The sequence below is a fragment of the Limulus polyphemus genome, unplaced genomic scaffold, assembly GCF_000517525.1.
Source record: "Limulus polyphemus unplaced genomic scaffold, Limulus_polyphemus-2.1.2 Scaffold3358, whole genome shotgun sequence".
Taxonomy (NCBI): Eukaryota; Metazoa; Arthropoda; class Merostomata; order Xiphosura; family Limulidae; genus Limulus; species Limulus polyphemus.
Window position 1 is genome coordinate 21,704 of NW_013668968.1, and position 23,773 is coordinate 45,476.

Here is a 23,773-nt window from a genome sequence, read left to right on the forward strand (position 1 = left end):
GCAGATAAACTTGTATTATACATCAAAACACTTTCATTCCCTTTCAGATATTCCATGCAGGATCACCCTATGAATATTGCAATGCATTATTTTGACTGATGTTATGAGAAGCTTTCTCTGGTCTACAATTTTCTAGATCCTTACCTTACTGAAGAATCTGGTGACTGTAACTATTACATGATATTTACTAATATGTTTTTTCCTAGATCTCATCTCTCACCAGTCATCTTTATGGTATACACAGTTATGATAATATATTATTAGTTAGTTACTATACTAGAAATTACTTATTTTATTTTCAGATAAACAATGACTGATCAAAGAGAATACAAAACTATTCCAAGTACCAGTTCTACTGGTATTCAATCTTGTACCTCTAGCAGAAAGAGCCTAAGGCAATCTATTACAGACTATGCACGATGTATTACATGATTCGTTGTTGAAACAGTCCTCAGTATTCTTGCTAACAGCACTGCGATATATGTGTAGAACCTTTCTCACAGACAATGGAATATCCAATGAGGAGTCTTACAGATCATCATGCTTAAAGAAACGGCTCCAAAGTAATTATGGAAGCAGCGTAGTATTCTTCCCTAAAGCTAGTGGGCCTGACGTTATCTACTCAGTTTCACTTTCTATTGTAGAGGCACTGCCAAATTGAAAGTGTTCCAAGATGAATCCATTGACCATGATAATGAGTATATTGTCATTAATTCAGCTTGTATTCTACGACACATTGTAAAGTCTTGCAAGTTTACTTTGAACCAGAGATTGTACAATTTATTAGGCGTGTCTCCTGATGCAGCAAAATGTCTTATCCCTGATACCATATTCAAATTCACATGTCAACTTCTAACAGACAAGAAGCTGAAGATAAATGGTGAGCCAATTGGGAACAATGTAGCTAACAGGGCATTACTTCTAGCACAACAACTTCTCTACAGCATGTGTAGTATCAAAACTCCTCTTAGTGTATGTTTAGCTTTTGACATCTATAACCGAACATGTATCAAGACAGAAACTACAATGATGAATCACCTAGATCAGAGCATAAGTTATGACTCATTTCATCGCCTTTTCACTTCAGTTTATGATAACATTGTTGCCATTGTTTGGGGTATGTAGATGTTTCTTTAATCAATCATGGCAACGTGAAGCATGAAGTTTTCACCCATTTTTACATGTACAACATTGACTGGAGAGAGGAGACACAAGATGGATTTACTTAGCATGCAACAAGCTCTATAATGATACAACCACGTATTACAGATGCTTCTGAATCTTTAAGTGGCCAAGAAAGTATTAGAACTGATGAGTGTGTCAATGATGACCAAAGAAACCAAATGTCTATATCAAGAAAGATAACCATTGCAGAGGGCCAAAAGGAAAATATTCAGTTCTGTTGGCTTACTCCAGGTGACAGAAAAAAATTCAAGGTCTCTCTTTGGAATAACATACTTTGAGTCTTTGATGACCAGTGGCCTCTAAACAGGTGCACATCCGCTCTTCCTCGGGGGCCTTGGAAGAATGATACAAAGGACAATATATCAACAGTAGGAAATGATACATAAATTAGCATGTCGTTATTCTTAAATAAACATCAGGTTATATAAGATATATTCTTTCTAAATCTTTACACATTGACAGTTATATTTGGAACCTATGTCAAATAAAACTAGCAAAATAAAATCACCTTATGTGGCACAGCATTAACATAATATGAAAATTTTGCTCTCGACTTTGGTGGTAAATTCGCGATAGGGTGACATTATAAATGCCTCTCTCTAAAGTTTCCTGCAGATATGCCATAGGAGTAGCCACCCTGGATGTGTTCCTTCGGGGTCATAGTAATGGAAAAATGGCACCACCCTTTTACGGCAACCCTTGTCCATTGGACCCCACTTGGCTCCCTATACATATTGTGTGTGTGTAGGTATGTGTGTCTACTTGTATGAATATAAATATAAATGAGTAGTGATTCTAAAACTAATAAAAGCTATAGAAGTGGGTCTGTGATCATCAGATAAAATTTAACTATATTTCAAAATGATTTCTTTAATTGTAACTTCATTTAGTAAAACAAATAAGATATTTCAATGTCAAAATGTTTACTATTATACATATATATCAGAGCAAACATATCTGCTGTTGTTGGTGTTGTTTTGTACTCTTAGTGCAAAGTTACGCAATAAGCTATCTACATTCTGTCCACCGCGGGGAATCGAGCCTGGAATTTAGCGTTTTAAGTTAGTGGACTTACTGCTGACCAACAGGGGGAAATATATATAACAGACTGTTTAAGCTTTCGTTACTAAGGTATATAATTCTGTTTAAATGCCAACCTTCAACTCACTATTCTTGTTTTCAAAGTTTATATCCCACACATTTTTTTACCTGGTGAAGAAAGTGGTGAGTAAAAATAGTTCTTCGTCAGACTTATATTGGTAACTGTTTAATACAATAATATGAATTATCCCTGTATTTCTGTAGCTTAAGCATACAGAAGTGGAATTTCCGGATCACATTGTACATAGGAACGGAGTGTCTACAAATTTTTTGATGACTGTTGTGGTCATAAATCGCCCCAATTTATAATTTAGTAATAAGTGTGGAGCTTTCTGAGTTTTGTTTCGTAATATTGATTCCTTGTAATCACCTTCTACAAGATGGCTTCTCCAGTGTTTGCACCGAGAAAGGCTAAAACGCGCTTCGTATGAACTGAGGGATGTTACCAGGCGTTCTAGTCACTCAAACATACATTATTCTGCTTTAATAACAGTCGTACTTGCTTTTCACACACATGGATCACAACTTTTATAAATGTGGTCTTGAAAAACTTCAAGTTATCGAATGCAACAAATTTTAAAGCAGATTAAAGGACAAATTAAAAAGGCTTCAAAACAAATAAACATATGGCATTTATAGACGTAGTTAAATGCAGTTGCAGTTATTATCAAAGAGTTTGTTTGAATTACCTTCTTACTTCAAAAATTATCTTTATCATTAACTAATTTTCGTGATACGTTTTCTAATTTCTTGTTATTTAGCCCTTTTGACCATGTCCTTTCTTGTTTTATCTAATAGATTAATTAATTCATAATAGTATCCATTTTGTGTTTCCTTGCTTTATCCCGGTGTTTTGTTTGGCTTTTAGTCTCTGTATAGTAGTTGTATTTTTGTATTCTTCTTTATGGCAAGGCTACTAATGTTACCAGCTTGCCGTCCCTAATTTTGAATTACTGACCAGAGAAAAGCACCATATAAAAACTTCAAATTTACACATTTTTTTAGTTTTCATGTAATATGTTTAATATACTTATCAAAACTTCGGATAATATATTTGTTTTGATTAATACTTATTGTTTCGACTTTTAGTTTGTTCCAGATGTGCCAGCTAAATTCAGATAAACAGCAAACACATTTAGTAACTGGGAAATTTAAGAGTGTGATTGAGGTTAATAAAAACGTTTTATGAAGTTTAAAAGTATAAGGAAATACTTTTATACGGTTTGCCTAAAACCTAAAACGATATCTGCCCTCTTCGACCTATTATTTCCAGTGTTGGATCAATTGTTTATCCGTTATCCAAATGGTTAGAAAAATACTTATCTCCTACTCTTCCTACTTTCCTAAGTTCTCATCGTCACGTATTCACAACAATATAGATATAGCCAATGAAATAAAAAACTGTTATATAAATGAAGAGAAAATGACCAGTTTTGATGTTGATACTTTGTTTACAAACGTACCAATTGATGAAACAACAGACTTCCTAAAAAGAAAGTTATCTAAACTTAACATTCCAGTGCCAGTCTACACTTTTATCTTCCTATTGGAAGTGTGCTAAAGGTAATGTATTCGCGTGCATGGGGCGATATTACAGACAGAGATATGGAATGTGTTTGGGCAACCACTTATTCTTAATTCTAAGTAATATCTTCATGGAATATTTCGAAAGCGAATTACTTCCTACAGTGTATCAGAATATAAAAATAATCTCTAGGTTCCGATATGTTGCTGACAAATTTTATGTTAAGCCAAATAATAAAAATGATTTTTAAGCCTTTTCAGGAGATTAACGAACTTCACAGTACTATTAAGTTTAAAGTTGAAAACGAAACCAGTAATTCTCTCCCTTTTTTTAGACATTCTCATAACTATAGCGGAATAGAACCTGTTTTTTCTATATATAGAAAACCAACAAACCCTTTAAGATACATTCACTTTTTCTCGTGCTACCATACAAGGTTAAAACACAATTGTAGCTTCAGTATTTTTATGAGCTTATATTATTTGTAATCACACGACTCTTGATGATGAAGTTAAAAATATTCGTACAATTTTGGAACAACTGGAGTATCTTATAGGCTTTATCAAAAATGTCCATGAAAAAGCCAGGAAGAAATTCTTTAGGAACAGTAACCAGCAAACAGCACCATTTCCATGTGTAAATATGCTGCGAATCGGTCAATCTAACACAGAACTACAAATTATGTCAAAAGAATTCTGGAAATTTCGTTAATCCACAGGTTGCCAAATTTCGACTTCCAGAGGTCACTTTAAATTGAACCCCATTCTGACGTCATATGCCGTTTAAGGAATTAGAAATTTCGTTATAAATTAAGCAGTGTGTGTGTGTGTTTCTTCCACAATCAAACGTTGAAATGAAGAGGTTATGTAAAATGTTGAAACTAGTTTCCATGTAAATTTAGTATTGTTCTGTTAGTGTGAATGTAAAATTTATGTGTTTTATTTTCATATTAACAATAAAAACACAAAATAATAGATGCTAATTTTAATATCCTCTTCACTAAGAAATATTTTAGAAGAAAGCAAATTTATCTTTAAATGTTGTTTCTAAAACAGACTTGATAAATTAATATTTCTTTGATGTATGCAACACAAGCTTGTCATAATACAAGAAGTATTTACCCTTGTCAATATCGCGAAATGTCTAACTTCGTCAGAAAAAGTAATGTGTTGATAAGTTGAAACACTAAAGAAAGAAATATGTAGTTAAATGCAAGAATAAAATTTATTTTACTTTACTAACAAGAAGGTCGTGATGTGGATATTTAAGATCTCAGTCCCCATGGCAACCTCGCTTTACGCAATGCGCTAAAAATTGTGTGATGAATGCAGTAAGTAAGGTCTGTTTCGAATCAGTAAGTCAAGCAGTGGAGATAGATCTACGTAAGATGCCATGATTGTGGGATGGTGGTTTAACGTTACTGCATCAGTAGTGATAAGACTACCCTGCTTCGATTAGTTTGTTATTAGCGTAACACAAAAATGAAAAGTTTTAACCCAGAAATGAAACCTGTACATGGAGGTAAGTTTAGAAGAAAGTTTAAAATTTTGATATTTCTTGTAAAAGATTGCTAACGACTTAACATTCCGTAAAATCCGACTTAAAATGTAAAAATGTATAATTCTTAATATTCAGGTTTATTGTACTTCTTTATATGTAGTACTTCTTACTGTATCTGTAAATATGAACGCTTACTTTCCAACACATCAAAAACAACAGAGACATGATTTCATTTATAATTACAAATAATACAACACATAGAATGGACATTAACAGTTAATCTTCGTACTATAATGTGATTAAACTTTATCAAAATGTGAGAAAAAAAAAGAGCTTGGAAAATAATATGACATTAAATGTATAAAAGTAGCATAAACACTTGAGAGAAAATTGTGTTACATATTCGCATTCTGCAAAAATCGTACTATCTCTCACGAAATTCAACGTCTTAAGCTGAGTAAGATTTCGTCAGTGTGTCTCCTAACTCAAGCAAGATATACATGAGTTAAACTAGACTTCTATAAGCATTCCTACAGTATGTCTTAAAACGGGTCAAGCTAGCCTTCTAGAAGCATTTCTACAATCTGTCTCGTAGCATGAATTGAGGTAGCCTTATACAAGCATTTCTACAATCTGTCTCGTAGCATGAATTGAGGTAGCCTTATACAAGCATCTCTACAATCTGTCTCGTAGCATGAATTGAGGTAGCCTTATACAAGCATCTCTACAATCTGTCTCGTAGCATGAATTGAGGTAGCCTTATACAAGAATCTCTACAATCTGTCTCGTAGCATGAATTTTTATAGGCTGTCCGGTAATTCTAAATTAAACTTCTTAAAATATCATCCATTGTCAAGCTTACTGAGCTACATTTTAGTAATAACATTTTGACGGGCTGACAAATTCACAGGGTTATACATTTTCAATAACTGTTTTACATAATAAGAGATCCTTCTTGTAAAACCTGAGAGACATTTAGCCATATAAGCTTAGCTGGACAACTTCGTCACTAACAGGCAAACTTTCTTAAATTAACTGCATAAGATTTTGTAAATATGTTGTAAAAACCTGACAACCAAATTTTGTGATGTAAATTGGATTACCTTCTATTACGTACTGATCAGTAGAGTTCGTATAAAAACATGGTAGTAAAAGTCTGCAGCCTTACCATGTTCTAACGACGTGTTCTGTCGCACATGCAGGACTGTCGAGCTGAAGGCGCTTCGGATTTGAAATATTTAAATGAACGAATTGTTACTTTTAATGTAAAGAGAAATTTATTGTGTAATAAATGTCAATGGTAAATGAACGTCTTGCGGGAGCTTTGTATTTGTTTTTATAATGTTATCACATTTTACTTAATTTACTCCCTAACAGTTCTTTAGCGATAAATGGAACTGGTGTAATTCATTCTTTTGCCATTCTAGGGAAGAATTTTGGTGTTGGAATTGGGAAAATATTAGTAATTAGGGTGGAGAGGGGGTTACTATTTAATGTAAGAAAGAACTTTGGTCTTCAAACCAAGAAAAACCTAGGACAGAAAGATACTTTGTATCTGAGGCATCAACATTGTTGTTTAGGATACGAAGAACCTTAATGTTCATTGTAGGGGAGAACTTGGGTAAACGTCCAATGTGGTGAGAAGTTTAGTATTTAGGATAACGAAAAATTTGACGTTCGTTTTGGTGAAGAAACATTGAATGATAGTCAGGAAGAAGCTGGGTATTCAAGGTAGAGGCGAACGTTCTTGTCCAGACTAAGAAAAGCCTTAATGTCTGGAGTAGAAAGTATGTGCATGCATAGAAAGAATCTTAATGTTCAATGTAGGAAAGAATGATAGTACCCTGAACAGGTAGAAAAAATCTTGAGGTCCTCGTTACAGAAGAATCTAGGTGTTAGTAGTATTCCGTTAGAATAGATCAGTTGCAACCTTCATCTTTGATCTTGACTTCATATAAAATCAGTATCTCTTGTGCAATAACAACCTAATGCGCATGATGCAATCTAGGCAACAATATGGAGTGTCACCTCCATCCTAGATGACCCCTGATGATAGAACAAGTCTTGGCAAAACTGATTATGACAAGGTGTTTCATAATCACAATCAATTCTGCTCTTGAACAAGATAGTAGTGCAATATGTTGCATCATTCCCCATCAATCAGAAATAGCGTCCATAACTGGTATGAAGCAATATTTTAATATTCATCTAAAAATCTTCCGTAAATAATTCGATTTCATTACACAATGAAACAGTGAAGCCATCTCTGAGTCTAGGTTTTTGATATGTTATTAATATTTTATATCATGACAGTCAAGGTAGGGAGATTAATTTTCGGATTTTTATCTCTCAAATTCACTGTTTCAGTGCTTGCTAAGTACAGAAACAGACCATCCTTTCAGTTATCTGTTATATCATCAGATCCAGACTGATCAGGTTATTGTCGACTTATTATTCCTATTCAGGGTTTAATATCTTGATCACGTGGCTACGTTTACTGGATTATTAATTATTTGATTAAATATATTACTCAAATTGATTGCCATTTTTTATGTAGAATATATTATGATTATGCTATTCCGTGAACATTAATATGGTTCATGAAAGTAATTTCATGTTCGTTTGCAAAATGTGATTTGACATCTTTTTTAACTTTGTTTTGATTATCAATTTGCATTGGCTTTGTAGTCTTGTATATTACGTTTAATTTCATGCGTACTATATTAAACTTTATATTCATTTATAATTATTCACACTGCCTACAGATAATAATATTAAGTATGTATCATTTCCAAAATTATTGTCTTAGTTAAGTGAGTTTACTGACATAATTACGTAGATATACTACTCTTACCCTCTATGTTTTGTCAAAACTATATATCTGATCGATGAATAGATATTTTCTTCACACGTGACTACACTGCATGGTATTTACAGGTGAAATTGCGACCAGTGGGTTAGTATCAAGCACCACAATATAAAAAAAAGAATTGGTGGCAGAAAAATGAAATTAACATAAACAGCGAAGAAAAGCGAATCTGACACAAATGTAAACAGTAAATGTAATGTAGCTCCTTTAACACCAATGATCCATCTCAGAGACACAGGTCCTAGCTTCAGATGGCTCTCTTGTCGGAAATGGTTCATCTCACTGGCACAGGCCAAGCTTCTGGTTGCTCTTTCGTCAGCAATGGTCCATTTTATTGAAACAGGCCGTAGCTTCAGTTTGCTCTTTTGCCAACAATGGTACATCTCACTGGAACAAGTCCTAGCTTCAGGTTGCTGCTTTTCCAGCACAGAGTCCAGCTTCAGTTCGCAGGATAGTCTGGACCTGAAAATGCTGTTCCATTTCTCTATGAAGTTCACGTACAAGTTTTTCTGGTTCATAGAGGAATACAGTTATGGCACTTGTTTTGACTTAGCAGTAATGCAGGAGGTTTGAATAGGCATTTACATCAACTCGTCTTCTTTTTATTGGTCTTTTTAAAGAAGATTCTCTTCCGGTAGAGAATAAAGCTACCTTGCTGGTACCAGCGTCACTATGGTAGAGGTCAAAGGTAGGGAGGTTGGAGAGGTCATTACAGGTTTTGTGGCTGACAGATGTGGCATTTATTTGATCACATCCCTAGCCTGTAATAGTGGGTAGTACCTCGAAGGTTCTGGTTTCGATCTCAAGCAGTTGGTCTTCTAGTGGTGTACACAAATGTTCCTTAATATCTTATCCAAGCAACTTAGGATCATCTTTCATTGGCTCCACTGACAAGTTTCTAAGAGTCACTGGAACCAGAAATATATCTCAGAAATATTACAAATGAGTATTTCATTATGAAAAAAACTGAAATCAGTCTTCTTATCGGCTGCCTAACAGGTATAAACCTAGATAGCTAGTAATAAAAAATCTTGTTTTTTTTAATAAAAAAAGGCATTACTGAAAACTCCAAGATAACTCAGACTTTGACAGGTACGACGTACAGTTATCACTGTAGAAAAAAATCACAGTCATTCATATCACAACTGAAAGTTTTAGAAAGAAATCACCAATCTAGATGTAGCAAGAATAAACTACCCCAAACATCTGTGAATGTCTAGTCTACAGAGTTTCTATGAGACACTGCATATATAACTATTACAGATTTTTGACTAAGCCATGTCTCAGAAAATGGCCTTATCAGTGAGTGAGCGTAACTGACTCACTTAGAAACTAATTCATCTCACCATTTTGGGTTTTTTCAAGCTCTCAAAGCTCTAGTTTCAATTGGAAAGGGATAAGAACTGTAAACTGGTTCTATCATCAATTGCTGAAACTTAGGTGACTACTTTACAAGTAGTGACCAGTGTTTCTAATCTTGAAGGTTTACAAATCGGTTTGTTCACAACATTAACTTGCTTTCTATCTCCAACAAGTTAAGCATAATCTGATTAAATGCATATGAATCACACCTTGTTTCTCAAATAAAGCCAATAGTACATTCATGTAGCCAAAACCAAAATCACGTTACAGTATTAGAAGTGCATGCCAAATACCTTGCTCAAATATAATATTAAGATTAAGGAAATAAATTACTTTCAGGAATCAAACTCATTTCTAATTCAAAACTATTAGAAAACAATATTAACACCTTATGTTTTTTTTTCACTCTGAATGAACCATTAATCGTGATTTCACTTTATGAAGACAAAATCACAAAATATACAAATGTTCTTTTGTGAAACATAATAAAAACTATATATTCACCACATATCTTACTTGACATACACACATCTCTGTTACAACACTACATATATATATATATACACACTCAATGTATACTTTCAATATATGACACCAGTCTGATAACTATGGAAACCAACATAAGTATTGAACAGTATTTCCACACGTCTGGTTTGACTCTACATAATGCCAACACTATTATAAAAACAAACGCAACCACGGACAGAAATCAGCAAAAATAATTTTCCATTCATATTACATTTCATGTTGACATCTACAAAGTATTGTGTGGTCTGCCCCACAGAAATGTACTTTTGACTCACTAGATACATCAACTGATTATCGCAAGACTCAAATATTTCTTGAAAGTTTGGAAATTAAGTAATGCATTTTCTTAGCTGAGACTAACTCGTTAAGCAGTTAATTCAATCATAATGAGTTGGAGATCAATTTCAGAGTCTCGACTCATCATCAGAGCAGTCAACCCACTCTTCCACTGGCATTTCTTTGTGTAACTCCACACTGACTGTCAAATAAGTATTGTTAATATATTCCCTCAGCTTTTCGATGTGTTCAGAACATTTGAGTACATCATGCAACTCCTTTACTCGTGCTTCAAATCACAGAATTGCCACAATATCTGATAAAGACAATTCAAGCCAAAACTGAGTTAATTACATGCTGAAGACATGTTACATAGCCATGTCCAATCACTGGGTTTGAAGTTTCTGCTACTGTTGTTTTGACATACAGCCTCCTAACCCAACTGATAATGCATAAATTCATAGACATTAACTACTGCAGAAGATGATCATTCCACATATTCGTGTGTTATGAACATTGGGTTGGGGAGCGATACATCGACCCACTGCGAACTTTACTTCTCATCTGAACGACATAGTTTCGGCGAACAAGCATTCATTTGATGCACACTGCAGAAGATGATCATTCCACATATTCGTGTGTTATGAACATTGGGTTGGGGAGCGATACATCGACCCACTGCGAACTTTACTTCTCATCTGAACGACATAGTTTCGGCGAACAAGCATTCATTTGATGCACATTTACATGATAGAATAACAAGACATGCAGTTGTTTCTTATCCCAGTCGACGTTTTCAGAGTTCATAAATTTAGCAAGCATCTGCTTGGTTGTCTCTATTACCCATTCATCAAAACCACACATTGGCGATGTTATGGTGAAGCGCATGTTCCAACACACCTAACATGCAACATAGCGTACAAAACAATAGCTGTTTAAGTTGGTTCCTTCATTCTTCTGATCCTTCCAGGTGCTGCAGATCATGTTATGCATTGTTCAGCCAAGTTATAATGTGACATATATCTCAAAAGGATTGGCCAATGAATAAGTTTCTGCTCACTTAAAAACTGCCCACATAAGTGCTCAAATTTTCATAGGCCTCACAGCTTTGGTCGTACACGAAACTTACTGTACGGTTCGGTTCTTCTAGATATATTGCCTCTTCAAGCTTTGACAAACAAACCAGACAAAACACATGTCGTGAATATCAGAATTTGCCTATCAAATGGAAGCTAATATTATTCACATTATCTTCCCAAAAAAATCGAATCTTCTCACACTGAATGGCTGATTCGTTAAATGTTACTTGTGACAGCCTTTTGAATGAACTTCGCTCTCTTTAATGACTTGCTAATGGATAGTCCGCTAATGAATAATATCGTGCTTTTAACAGAATGAGAGTCCTCGTAGTTTAGTTACATTTTTACAATAAATCTCCAAATTAGGATTGACGTGAATCACATTCTCTAGTTTGTAAATATGATATCACACCCACAAATTTTAGTGTAAAACTTATGTTTTCTGAACGTTGTTAGGAACAAATCTACGCAATAGGCAGGGCCCAAACACTGAATTTTAGGGTTTATAACCCCTCAAGCTTACCACTATTTATAAGCACTTATTACAATTCTAACACTCTTACCATAATATATGAGCAAAATAAAACCTACAAAAAACAGATACTCCAAGTGTTCAGTTTATTTAAATTGACATATGTATATATATATTCATTATAATAAAACACTATATGAAGAAAGATATAAATATTTTAACATACAAATTTAAAATGTTTAATAAATAGTTTGACAAAGAAAAGTCAAGTAATCATAACTGTTTGTTTGTTTGTTTGTAGTTAACCACAAAGCTACACAAAGGGCTATCTGTGCTCTACCCATCACAGGTATCGAAACCCGGTTTTTAGCTGTGCCGCTGGGGGCAAACATAACTGAAAAAATTGTTTTTATGTTCCACAAGAACTTCTCGTTTGATTTGTAAAACTCAAACATTATGTGAGGACTTATAATGCTACAAATCAGGTTTCGATAGCTGAGGTGGGAAGAGCACAGATAGAACAATGTGTAGCTTTGTTCTTAATAACAACAACAAAAACACTAACTGACTGTGAGATATAGACACAATTTTACCAAAGTTGTAGCACAGTCCTTGTCTTCCAAGAAGGTATATTCAAACTTTAATGTGAACCTGCTTTCTAAGCTTTGAAAGTTTATCTCCATTATTACTTAAGAACTATGTTGCATATTAGAAATAATTAATAAATTACTCAGTGTGTGTGTGTGTATGTGTTAAACTGTTTTTTTGTCCTTAAGAGGGTCAGCGGTACGGAACTACAATGTTAAAGTCTAAAGCTCGGTTTTTTGAAGTGGAGAGAGCATAGGCTTTGCGTTAAAAATCAACAACAATATACAAGTTTTTTTTTTCAGAGTAAGTATTAGGAAGTGTGTTGAATAGAAATTATTAATTTCCGATCCGAAGACAACTTTATGATCTGTGCATATGAATATTTTGCTTCCGAACGGAATTTTTTATACCTTTTAAAAATGCGATCAATTTTCGGTAGCATCACCTTACTTACGTAACAAGAAAATTGTAGTTTTTACTCATGACATTCCACCGCGACTTTATATAGGCTTTAGTTGTCATGTGTCTTGCTGATTTACATAATCAAACTCTTTTAAATATAACGTACTCGACCCTTTGTAAATGTTAGAGATGATGAACTGTAAACAGAAAAAAAGCATTTAAAAAACTACTTAATAATTTAATTTCATTACTTCTACATGTGACATTAATCTTTGATCATACGAGAAGTGCAAAACCTTTGACAAGTCATAGTTCGTTAACAATCACTACTCTTCTTAATTAGACTAACAAATTGTTTCCTAGAAAGAATTAGTGATAATAAAACGTTTTGCATATTAATAAGCTGAATTCGACAAAACAGCATAAAATTTCACATTGCTAGCATAAAATACGCATGCGTTGCTGCATGGTTCAAAACCTAACTTATGATTCACTGAGGCTTCAATGTACCCATGAAGATCTTACATTATTCCTAATTACTCCTATGGCTACCACAAGTGGGTGTGTACACAAAATAGATGTTAGCACACTCTCCTGTGGTACCTGAGTATGTATGCCTAGTTTGGTTTTGCTAGCTAAATATGATCAGTTTCAAACATGGCGCCTACTAGCATTCTTAGGAGGGCCAAGAACACAAAATCTGATGGCAGATTCGGGATCAGTGACCTTCTAAACCTACTCTTAGCAACATTTCTGGGTGACCTTTTGGGTATGTTTTAGGTCTCTTAGTAGGGGTTACACCGTATGGATAAGGACACTCCTAGGCCGCTGTGAGTCTGCCTGCCAAGTTTGGTCTTGCCAGCTCCAAACAATGGGTGAGTTATCTAGACCTTTTTAAATTCCTTTCAACATTGGTACAGCATTATATTCAAAATTTAATTAAACCACTTTACCATCAATGTATTTTATTGAAATTATTATTGTCAAGTACGTTATAGTTTTAATTTTCATATTATCTAAGTTTTATTCCCTTATTTTAAAAAGTAACGTCTAAACAGCAATTAAAACAGCAGTTTTTGCTGTCACGCCATCCACTCGCCGTTACAATTTGCAACTTTTAAGAGCTCTTATACAAACAACTGTGAGTAGCTAACACAGATTATTATGTTAAAAAGTCAAAGTCTACTTCACAGATGTATTTTATTACTGTTTGGATACTTTGAATATTTCTATGTTGCTTAGCGACAGTTTAAAGTTAAATGACATGCTAATGACCAATAGAAAGAGCAAATTTCCTTCTATTTGGGTAACTTAGGGAAGGTACATTAGCACTGTATGAATTTGTACTATAATGTAGAAATGAAGCTTAATCCACTGTTGAGTGCAGGGTCCTTAGCATTTAGCTATACTTTCTTGCCTTATACATATTAGTTTGATAGACAGATAAATTGTATTTAGATTTTACTTTTATATTTTAGTTAGTTATATCTTATTTGTGTTTTAAACTTTGTATTTGAAAGGTTTAATGATTTTTATAAGTTTAACTCGTTGTTGCCTGGTTTGTGAAAGCTTAATACACACAATGTGTGTATAAGCGCCATCTTGTTTTTTCAACGAGTCTGTGCATGGAGTCTGCTGAAATTACTTCATAAGGCCCCACCATTATTGGTTGATGTGTCGTCATAAATGGTACACCACAAAAAATTTGAAAGGAAAACTAAAAATTAAAAATAGACTATAAGTGGAAAGATAAAGACGTGGAATTATGCATATGATAAAAAAGAAGAAGTTTGAAACAATTCTACAAAGAGCTGAAAGGTATGTACATATTACCATTTGTTAATTTTAGACATTTCATTGCTCTGTATGTTGATAATACATAGAGTTAATGATATAGTAGAGAAAATGGTCAATAAAATGTAAACATATACCTTAAAAACGTTTGATATCTATTTATGAGGTTCTAAATATTATATGAATGAAATGTAAAACTGTAAGATAAAAAATAGCATTTGTATAATTCATGTTAAAATAACCTTGCACGTGAACTATTCAGGGTGCGAGTGCAAATAATTACATTGAATATCGAATTTTTTATTATAAATAGCAGAAAAAATCGGAATTAAATATTTTATTTTTCTAAAACTACTTACTTTTAGAAACATTCTTGTCAATTTTCAAACAATATCACCCATTAGCATTACTTTTGAAATGAAATATAATGATAGAGATGTCACGTGCTATGAATCGTAGCACGTGGGTACTAAGGGGCTAGACAAAGACATGAAGATACTTATGAAGCTAAATGTAGCACTCTCGATATACCACGGGAGACCAGGAATACAAAATTCAAAGTAAGGTTTGGTTTCATCGACCCTATAGACAAACGTTTATATCCACTTTATGCTCGCCATCATGTTACCCCCTACATAGGAGGTTATGCACACAGTTAAGGACATCCTCTGTGCCATCCTGGCTGTATTTTCAAAGCACTGTCTGCCAGCTCCAAAACTATTGGAGCAGTTACCATAACATGCATACACGCAAAGCTACAAGCTGAATTAATATTTGATTTCTAATTTTATAGACAAAGATATGTTTTGAAATTAGATGTAAGAAAAATTAGTTGAGAGATAAAAAGGAACAACCTTTGACCAATCTCTAAGGAATTAGGGGAATACTGTGCTCTAAAATATTAGAAAATGATTGGAGTGAGTGGTTGCATTTCTAGGTTCAGCCAATATGGAAAAAAACAAGGCCTCCTATGAATGCGAAATGTTATAATCCAATATACAGGAAACAGGTACAAGGTAAGAAGGAAATGAGCCGATTTGGTGTGGGTTTTAAGAAAGAAGTATTAAAAGACAGGAGATTAACAAAGAAAAGAAAATAGTAGACCAGGAGAAGAAAAACTAAAAATTAAAAATATACTATAAGTGGAAAGATAAAGACGTGGAATTATGCATATGATTTAAAAGAAGAAGTTTGAAACAATTCTACAAACTGTGTTCAAGAGTAATGACTTAGTGCGAGTGTTGGATTCTATTCCACATCCAGCTTTGGTAATGAGGTAGAACTTATCTGGTTGCAAAATAAAACAGTAACAATGATAACACGTAAACAAGATAAGAAATGGGATTAGAGAAAAATTTAATAAGGACGAGTTTAATGATGGAACCACATCAACAGAATCCAAGGGGGAAAATCATCTGGATGAAGCAGCAAAATCGGGAAAGAAAATAAGATTCTATATTTTTGTATCTTGCCCGATTTTGTTTTATAGGGTATCAATTAATCCTACTGTTTGTAAACTGTGCTTAAGAGTAATGACTTAGTGAGAGCTTGGGTGAGAATTGGAAATCACTGACAAAAAATTAATTGGCAAATAAAGGAATTAACAATTGGGAAAAAAGATAAGTGAAGGTTTATTTGAGGCGGGAGTCACAATAAATGATTTTTTAATCTTGAGCTTATTGAAAATATGGGAACTACGAGCAGTGTTAGCAAAGGTTACAATAGAAAGGATTTAGAACCTGCTAAGATACAGTTAGAAATGAAATGCCTGGAAGTAGAACTGATAATAGATGTTTAGAAGTATAAATAAGAATAAATACTTCGAATCAGAAGCTAACAAAAACATTTAGAAATAAATTTAGAAGATAGACACAAGCAAAGAGAATTCAACTTGATGATAAGTGGAAGGCAGGGTAATTATGGTGATAGAGCTGGCATATATGAAAGAAGCACCAACATGCAGTTGCTTACAATTTTGCAAAAGCAATATAGTTGTATTTTTAATTCTTTTGAAAAATAGCGAGAAAAGAGGAATGACAACCCTAGGATATGTCATAGTTCCTACATTACTTAGAAATGCATTAACAACATACAGTAAGCTTGGTAGTACTGACGAATTAAAGTATGATGTAATGAAATAAGCTATTTTTAGATATGTATGAGTTAAGCCTGGTGACTTATATCAGGAAGTCGAATGAGTTAGAAAAACAGTGAGTGAGCGAGACATTTAAAGAGTATGGAACAAGGCAGTATGGGTTGCTAGTTAAAAGGATCGAAGGATCTAAGTTTACTGAAAACGTTGACAAGATTGTAGATTTGATGTTTCAAGAGCACATTTTGACAAAATTAACAACACATTTAGTAATGTGGTTAAAAAATAGGAAGCCAGTAAACACATATGAGACAGTGACATTAATGTATGGCTATTAGTGATGAGGAAACATGATGAGTTGAAAGTAGGTGAAATTAAGTTAGTAGAAATACTTACTACAAACAAATATAACTTGATCAGTGCTCCTTGATAATTCTAAGGTGAAGCTTTCCACACAAAAAAGTTCTAAATAAGAAGAGAAATTGCAAACCAGAATTAAAATGTTTTACATGTGACAAAAATGGACATATAGCTAAATTCTGTGAGCAGTATAAGAAAACTGTGTATTGAAAACTGAAAGAAAATTCCAAATAAATGTCTAGAATAAGTGATTATAAATGGGCAAGCCGTGAATACATAAAAGGATACTGGTAATTGGAAAACCCTGGTGAGAAAAGAGTTAATAAACGATAATCAACTCACAGATTTTATATTAGATTTAACTGGGTTTAGCACCACACCAAAGGGGTTTGATATACTGTACCACTAGCTAAAGTCACATTGAAAGTTTGAGCTTTTGAAGGTGAAATAGCCGTAGGAGTGTTGGATTCTATTCCACATCCGGCTTTGGTAATGAGGTAGAACTTATCTGGTTGCAAAATAAAACAGTAACAATGATAACACGTAGACAAGATAAGAAATGGGATTAGAGAAAACTTTAAAACAGGAATATGAGTTAGTGAAGAAATACATTAACAAGTAATCGACTCATTTTTCGTAACTTAATGCTAAAGCAAAACACGATCGTGATAATAGGAAGCATTTATTAAACATTTCGGAATCATCATGATTCCATCAATAGTAATCTAGAAGTACAGAACAAACAAGCAATACCTGTAATTATAACAGGAATATATATATATATATATATATATGTATCTATATAAGAAGTAAACAATTTCAATATACAATTATTACATAAGAAAACGAAAAATGTGTCACAGATGAAATAGTTAAAATACGTTTAAATCAAGTGAAGACTGTGTATTATTTAAGGAGGGAAGGAGAGTTTTTATCTATAATGTTTATTTTATAAAAGTTCGGTATCATGTTTGGCTGTTGAGAGAATTTTAAAGATGGAAAATATATTAGATGTCCTATTTCTGTATTGTGTTGATAGATAGTGGAGTTGGGAGGGTTTGTAACCTTTATTTCAGTTTTTATAGATATACCCATGTGTTCACATGCTCGTACTTCAAGATGACGTTTGGTTTCACCAATATAGGAGGCCTTACAGTCTCTGCATGTGTATAAGTAGACGAGAAGTGAACAATGGGCAGTTGGCAAACGTTCCTGGTAGCGGAATACATTTTTTAGTCTGAAATTGGGTTTCATAATAACTTTCAGGTCAATTTGGGAAAAGTAAGAGTTACATAATTTTTTCAACTCTTTCGTGATAAGGGAGCTCTGTCTCCCGAGATATAGTAGAAGTTTGGGTACAGTGGGTATCTTAGGTGGTTTCACAAACAAATTTGTAAAGAAGTGAAATTTTGAACACTTTGTCAAGTGTAACCTATATAACTGCATTAGACTTATCAAGTGAATATTGGCACATACTTGTAAAGATAGAGAATCGACATAAAACTACCTACATAACTGATAAAGGACTCTATCAATTTAAGTGATACCTTTTGGTCTGAAAAATTCCATCTTCCAAATATTCATAGATAAGTATTCAGTAGGAGTAATTGAATGTTCCAAGGCTTATATTGATGATATTATAGTTTGCTTTTTACCCACATTTGAACAACACCTGAAAATCCTTGAGTTAGTTTTCTACAAGCTTGATACTGCTAATTTTACTGTAAGAACAAGTTTTGACACAAGAAGTATCATATTTAGGATTTAAGCTTGCTTCTGAGGGATTACATACAATATATGACAAAGTGAAAGTTGTTAATTAAAGACTTTCGAATTCCAAAGAATTGCAAAGAGTTAAGTACATTCTTGAGTACGTGTGCCTGGTATAATCGGCTCGTTTCAAACTTTGATAAAGTTTCTGAACCTTTATATCAATTATAAAGGAAGTATATCAGTTGGAAATGGATCCTCCAGTGTGAGGATGCATTCCAGAAAATACGGCGGGCTTTATGTGAATCTCCTACCTTACAACTTCCAAAAAAAGGCAAAAGGCTCAAGGTTTGGATTGGAAGCAGTTTTTTGTCATAGCATATGCTACTAGAACACTGTACTCTGCAGAAAGAAACTATACTACTAAAGAATTATTATGTCTAACCATAGTCTGGGCTGTAAGAAATATTTTAAGATATACCTAGATGGAGAAAAATTTACCGTAATCATTGACCATGCTGCCTTTAAATCGGTACAGACAGCTCCGAAATTTACTGGTAGACTGATGCATTGGTCACTAATTTTATAGAACTTAACGTTTGAAATACTTCACAGAAAGGGAAAAAAGGACCAGTTATCTGATTCCCTATCTAGACATCCTACTCAGTCTCCAGGCTTGGATGTCACCTAAACTTTTTGCCATTGTCAACTTTAGCACAAGAGAACATTTGGCTAATAAACAAGCTAAAGATGATAAGTATAAGGTTGTTTACTCTTACTTAAACCGGACAATTAGAAGTTGTTTCTATTATAGTTACAGAGATTGTAAATAAATCTCAACACTACGTCTTGAATTACACTGTTCTTTATTACACAAAAAAGGTTGCTAGCAATGGCGAATTCAGACCAGTTATTCAAAGAACATTGAAACTGGCATTTTTGATAAAATTGCATGATCATTCAACAGCCAGTCATCTGGGTGTCAGGAAAACAATAGACAAAGTATTCAGACGTGGTTACTGGTTTGGTATGAGACAGGATATTCAACATTATGTGTCAGCATGCCATGTTTGTCGAACCACCAAATTTGATCAGAAACAGCCAGCAGGGTTTGTGCAAAGCACTAGACTAATGGAAACAGGTGAGGTAATAGATGTAGATATCATAGAACCTTAACTATTTCCAGTAGTATATTTAGGAAATTTGTTGGTTATGACATATTATTTCAGTAAATGGGTCGAAATATGTTATATAAGATAAATAAATACTAAGGTAATAGTGAAACAACCTAATTAATGAATACTTGTGTATCAACAAATTACTTAAGAATGTTTGCCAAGCGACCTAAGATACCCCCTGTACCCAAACTTCCCATATACACCTGCTTACCATATCTTGGGAGACAGAACTCTCTTATCGCGAAACAGTTGAACAAATCATGTAACTCTTACTATCCCCAAATTGACCTGAAAGTTATTATGAAACCCAATTTCAGACTAAAAAGTTTTTTCCGCTACAAAGATTGTTTGTCGACTACCCATTGTTCACATTTCGTGCAGAGACTGTAAGGCCTCCTATATTGGTGGAACCAAACGTCACCTTAAATATAGTACGAGCATGTGAACACATGGGTATATCTATAAAAACTGAAAGGAAAGTTATAAACCCTACCAACTCCACTATCTGTCAACACAATACAGAAATAGGACGTCCAATTTCGCTCTTCAGCTTTAAAATTCTCTCAACGGCCAAACATGATACTGAACTTCTTATAAAATAAACATTATAGATAAAAACTCTCCTTCCGTCCCTAAATAACACCCAGTCTTCACTTGATTTAAACTTATTTTAAATATTTCATCTGTCTCACATTTTTCATTTTCTTGTGTTATAATTGTATATTCAAATTGTTTACTTCTTATATATATATATTCCTGTTATAATTACAAATTGTATGTTTTGTACCTCTAAATTACTGATGATGGAATTATGATGATTCCGAAACGTTTAATAAATGCTTCCTATTATCACGTTCGTGTTTTGCTTTAACATCAACAAGTAAATAGCAGAAATTATAGCGAAAACTTAACTGTTGTTAAAATAGGGAATACAGATCGAGAACATATAAATAAATAACAGTTAAAGATACAAGTAACTAAAGTAGGACAAAATGTTTATTATTATTAGCATGTTATGAAGTTCCCCATGTTACAACAGAATTTGACCCTTTTATATATTATATGGTAGAGATACTAAGGTTCCTTTAGACTTATTACAAATAAGTTGTTCCACAAAGTCGAATCATGAAATGTGTTAGCATTTGTGACCAACTTGAGACAAAGGCTAACAAAGGGGCTGAATTTAGTCACTAAAGCTACTCAGAGATGAAAAGATAAACAAAAGCTTCACTTTAATAAGAATGCTAGAGAATGGAAACTTGAGGTGAATCAACTAGTTGCGGTACTGGACCAAGTAGCTGAAAATAGTTCAATGGCAAGATGGATAGGTCCTTTCCCTACAACTAAGTGTGTTGGTAAAATGACATATAAGTTTGAAGTAGGAGTTGGAGAAGTAGTTAGACAAAAATGTCATGTAAATATGCTTAAACCAGGGTAGACTAGAGTTGTACCTGAAACTCGTGTAATGACCTGTTTAGAGGTAATTGTAACAAGAGTGAATAGAAAACTTTCTTAAATCCTTATGAGTAGATAAGGCATATAACCATTTTTGGGGAATTAACTCCTAAACAACTGGAGAAAGTTCGTGAGACTATGAGATTCTATTAGATGATAGGCCAGGGTAAACTTAGTTAATTAAACATGCAATGTAAGTAACCTTTAATAAAGGAAACCAAGAGGAGAGAGACACACCATTTGAGGGAATTATAAAAGGTGAGATTAAGAAATTGTTAAAAGGAAGAATAAATTAGGGAATCTATGAAGGATATGATAAATGAAATTAGTCAAGCACAGTACGTTACTAAAATTGATTTATCAACAGGATATTTCGAGTCATAGAGTGAAAACAGCATTTTCTACCTCTTATGGATTATTTATGTTTAATGTACCGCCAGTGGGAACAAAGAATGCTACAGCAACATTTCAGAGGTTAATTAATGACATCTTGCATAGATTAGGTGAGTCAATCACAGCTTACATAGATGACATTGGCATATACACTAATAATTGGATGGGTAGCAAAAAGTGTTGAGGCAAGTACCAGACAGAAAGATCAACAACAAGACCAGGTAAATTGGAGCTTGGGGTGGATTGCATAAAATACCTAGGTGATATGGTGGGTAAAGGATTAACTGCCCATGTAGAGGCAAAGTTAAAAGCTATTAGATAGTTGGGGAAACCTAGGTGGCATGGTGGGTAAGGGATTGACTGCCCCTGTAGATGCACAATTAAAAACTATTAGACCGTTGGGTAAACCTATGACAAAAGTTAGATCTTTTCTTCGGATGGTTGGGTATTACAAGAAGTTTATTGCTAGTTTGCGGAAATAGCAGATCCACTCATAACACTAACCTATAATTCAGGACAATACATGTGGTATGGAATGAGGCCAGTGGGAGAGCTTTTAGGAACTTAAAAGAGACATTGTTAAAAAAACAATTTTAGATAGCTATAAAGAGACATTATCCACCATTGTGCAAACTGATGCTTCCTACACAGTGTAAGGTTAGTGCTGAGTCAAATAGGTGAGGATGGCATGGAACATCCAGTGGCGTATTTGAGCTGAAAATTATTAGCCACCACTGGAAAAGAGTGCTTGGCAATCCTGTGGGAGCTTGATAAATTAAGACAATTTCTCTTAGGTAAAGCACGAGTCATGGGAATAGGCCGTGTCCTTTAAATCTAGTAGTATTTTGTGAAGAATGAAAACAGAAAACTGCTGCAATGGAGTCCGTTACTACAGACCAGTTGTTAATACAGGAGTTTAATTTTACAGTATTTTAAAGACCAGTGAGTGGTCATTGAAATGCAGACACTCTCCCATGCTTGAGTTATTTATTAGATATGGGACTTAAGATCGATTCAGCTAGGATTAGAACTGATGGTCCAATAAAAATTAATAACTTACACTTCTTAGAATTTTCTGATCTTAAACGTGTCTGTCTTTTTAATCAAGGAATAATGTTGAAAATCATGCTGTTGTATCCTTTCTGTTTATTTCCATTTTCATCACAAACTAAAGTAAATAATACATCATAGAAACTGAATATCTTTCAAAGGTGTACATTTCTTCAAATTTCTAAAAAATATATTGCGCAAGTTTTGATGTTTTATTACTCGTGGGTTGTGTTACTGAATATACCTACTGGTGGCTCATCGGTAAGCTTGTGGGCTTATAGCACTAAAAATTGTTTTTCGATACCTGCAATGGGAAAATTAGATTTTTTCTGATATATATATATATATTAGAAAGATGCTATACATCTGTGTATCATTTGTTCAAGGCCTGGAATGACCAGGTCGCGAGTTTGAATCTCCGTCCTACCAAACATGCTCGCCCCTTCGGCCGTGGGGGCATTATAATGTGACGGTCAATTCCACTATTTATTGTTAGAAGAGTAGTCCAAGAGTTGGGGTAGGTGGTGATGACTAGCTATCGTCCCTAGTATTTCACTGCTAAATTAAGGATGACTAGCACAGATAGCTCTCGTGTAGCTTTGTACGAAATTCAAAACAAACCAAACCAAACAATGAGTTGTTCAAATCACTGTATGTTAGAATATAGAGGTATATTGAAACTCTAGAAACACAAAACGTCTTAAATATGATAGTAGTTTTACCCAACTTTCCAGTGCTTTTGATCTATTATCCAGGTTGTTTATTTTATTCATGCACTTGTCTTGTGAATTTTTTCTAGTAATGAATATTCGTGTTTATACCGTTTGACTTATTTTTATATTTTCAGGCTTTCA

The 23,773-nt window shown here is 33.8% G+C and overlaps 1 pseudogene; it reads left to right on the forward strand.

The window, feature by feature from the left end:
* The first annotated feature begins 5,182 nt into the window (after positions 1–5,182).
* LOC106469213 overlaps positions 5,183–23,773 on the forward strand; it is a 41,882-nt pseudogene continuing 23,291 nt past the window's right edge.